The sequence below is a fragment of the Gracilinanus agilis genome, chromosome 3, assembly GCF_016433145.1.
Source record: "Gracilinanus agilis isolate LMUSP501 chromosome 3, AgileGrace, whole genome shotgun sequence".
Lineage (NCBI taxonomy): Eukaryota > Metazoa > Chordata > Mammalia > Didelphimorphia > Didelphidae > Gracilinanus > Gracilinanus agilis.
The window spans coordinates 293,157,788-293,160,635 of record NC_058132.1 but is presented as its reverse complement, the minus strand read 5'-3'; positions in this window follow the sequence as shown (position 1 = coordinate 293,160,635).

Genomic DNA, 2,848 nt, shown 5'->3' with positions numbered 1-2,848 from the left:
AGGGATATCTACTCTAAAACCTTAAATCTAATGACAAAACCCACAGGGAAAGGGGAGGACTTATTTCTACACTAACTTAGTAATCTAAACTGACAGGGCCCAAGGAGTTATAATGGAGTCTCTGAGTGACTGCCTCAGTCTGGACCTGTCAGACTTGAGCAGCACAGCTAGGGACTTCGTGGCTTTGGGATTCTCACTGCAATCCACCAATGATCTATGGATGCCAAGAGCCAAGGTGGTCTCAGGTACCAAGTAGGGAGGGTTTGCTTGAAACGCTGTCCACCAGATCTCAAACTTCTCCTCTTCCCTTGGCACAGCACTGTTGATCTTGCCCCTTTGCTAGATGCCACCACTACTCAGGATCCCAGGGAAAATCAGGATGCAGAGTCCTTTACTTTGAGGTCTCCCAGGGCTAACCACAGTTTATGTTAACCCCTAATGGAGTTCTTCCCAGAGCACAAGTCACTTCTACTTTCTCCTTCATTCTATCCTGGAATTCCCAGCTCCAGCTCCTTCCTGCTATGTACACCTTAATTCCTAATCACTAACTAATCTAATCTTCCTCACAACAGGTTGTATGAAATCAATTAGCAAAATAAAAATAAAATCTGAATAAAAGAGAAAAAAATTAACTTGTGAATGAAATATAAAATGTCAAGGTCTTATGTGCAAAAAATGTAAGGAAAATAAACTTATAACAGGTCCTTGAATTAAGGCTCAATTAAAGTGATTTAAGCAGTTTGCAATTACCCATTCAGGAGCCAGGACTACAGAAAATTGACATTCTATATATAAGAGAAATAAGAGGACCAAATATGAGTACAAGGGAAATGTCTTTCCCTGTTCTGATTCTTCCTGCACTTTCTCAAGGAATGAGGCATAATGATAGCCAATCTTAGGTGCTTACTAGGAAAAGAAGCTCATGGGAAGTCTGACCTCTAACATGTTAGAAAGCTGCAACCCTGAACCTCAAACACTAGTTTCAAGCCCTTCGGTATTGGCATAGAACTTCCTTAATCCATGGTCTGCATGACCTTTTGCTCCTTGGCACTTTGCAGATTCTCAGTCAGTCTCCATGACCTTGTGGCTCGTTTGCTCCCTTCTCCTGGAATCAGACAGAGAGACATTAATTATAGTCCCATAATATTTACCAATAATTGGCAGGTTACCATAGTCTAAAGCTTTTTTGGGTATACATTAATATTATAGCAAATATATATTTATATTAAACTTATATTATTGTAAGATTAAAAAAAGATTAACACTGATTATATGTACTTTCAATACAAAAATGAGAAAAAGGGAAAAGAATCAATTACTCTATTAAAAAAATTAAAAGGAAAAGCAATAAGAAAATTAAAAAATTTAGGAAAAAATACGTTTTCAAGTATAAAAATGAGAGAGAGAAAAAACAAATTGTATTGCACATAAGAGGAAAAATAATAAAAGAATGTTTTAATAATCAAAAATATATAGCTTAGAGTTAGTGAAAGGTTTTTCACCCCAAAATGAGATCCATTTCTTGTTAAGCTTTTGCATGAACTGTGAGTGTAAATGGTTTTTTTTGTTACGAATAAAATTGATATGGAAGGGTATATAGTAAAATATTAAGGGTTTATTGTAATTCATATTGGTAATTAAGAAAGCCACGTGCCTGCTAAGATCTAATTCAAAACTCCCAGCCATTACCTCTGTCCATCTCGCTTGTTCATAGGAAAGAGAGCATCTCAATCAAGTTCTGAGACTTTATACCTTTGTCTGCATAATCACACTTCCTGCCCACCTTTATTATACAAGAGGAATCATGGGAAATGTAGTTTTCATATCCTCTAAATGTCCACAGGAAGTTTATATCATATATCTCAATATTAAAGCTCAATAAACCCCCAAATTTCCAATATCACAGTGTCTTTGTTGTAAAGCTTCATTCAGTCAATAATTTTTTGCTGAGCTGCTATTATATGCACAACACTATTCTATCAGCAGAGAGGAATACTTTCTTTGTAGTAGATCTAATTGCAAGGGCTTATACTTCACAAGGAAGATGACATGTACACAATATATAATAAACGACTTAGAAGTCATGTATTTATAAGATGTGAGTAATACGTGTACCTATCTCACATGGCTTTTGTGAGGATCAAATGACGTAGGCCAAGTGTTCTGTTAACCTTTAATTGTAAATATTTAACAAATGTTGTTGTTAGCTATTATTATGGTTTATGATATTCTACCCATTTTCAGAGGACAGAGAAAGCATGGAAGCAGCAAGACCTATACTATGAATTGAAAGAAAAGCATTACTATTTTTAAAGTCTTACCTTCTGCCTTGGAATCAATACCAAGGCAGAAGAATAGTAAAGGCTAGGCAATTAGGGTTAAGAAAGGTCAAATAGGTTGAAAATATATGAGGCCAGATTTGAACCCAGGTCTGACTCCAGGCATGGTGCTATATCCACTGTGCTCCCTAACTGCTCTGAAAAACATAATTCTTGACAGGGATAGAGTGGGATAACACAACCTAGAAAGAGAAAAAGGAGTGATCAAAATGGCGGATACAAGAAATTTCTTGGTGTGTTTGGAAATAGTGATAAGATAGTCATGGCTGGGCCTGATGATTTCATCAGGAGAGTAATAAAGATGAAAAATAGAAAGATCAGCAAGAATATAGAAGGTTCTCTCTTTCCAGGTAAGGTAAACTTTCCTCCCTAGGTAATGAAGTACCAGTAAGGTTGTCTAAGAATGGACCTGAAGTTATCAAACTTGTGTCTAGATAAATTAGCTGGTGATATTCTGGAGGACACAAGAAGGTGAGATTAGAGGCAGAGAGATCATTTAGGAAGAAGTC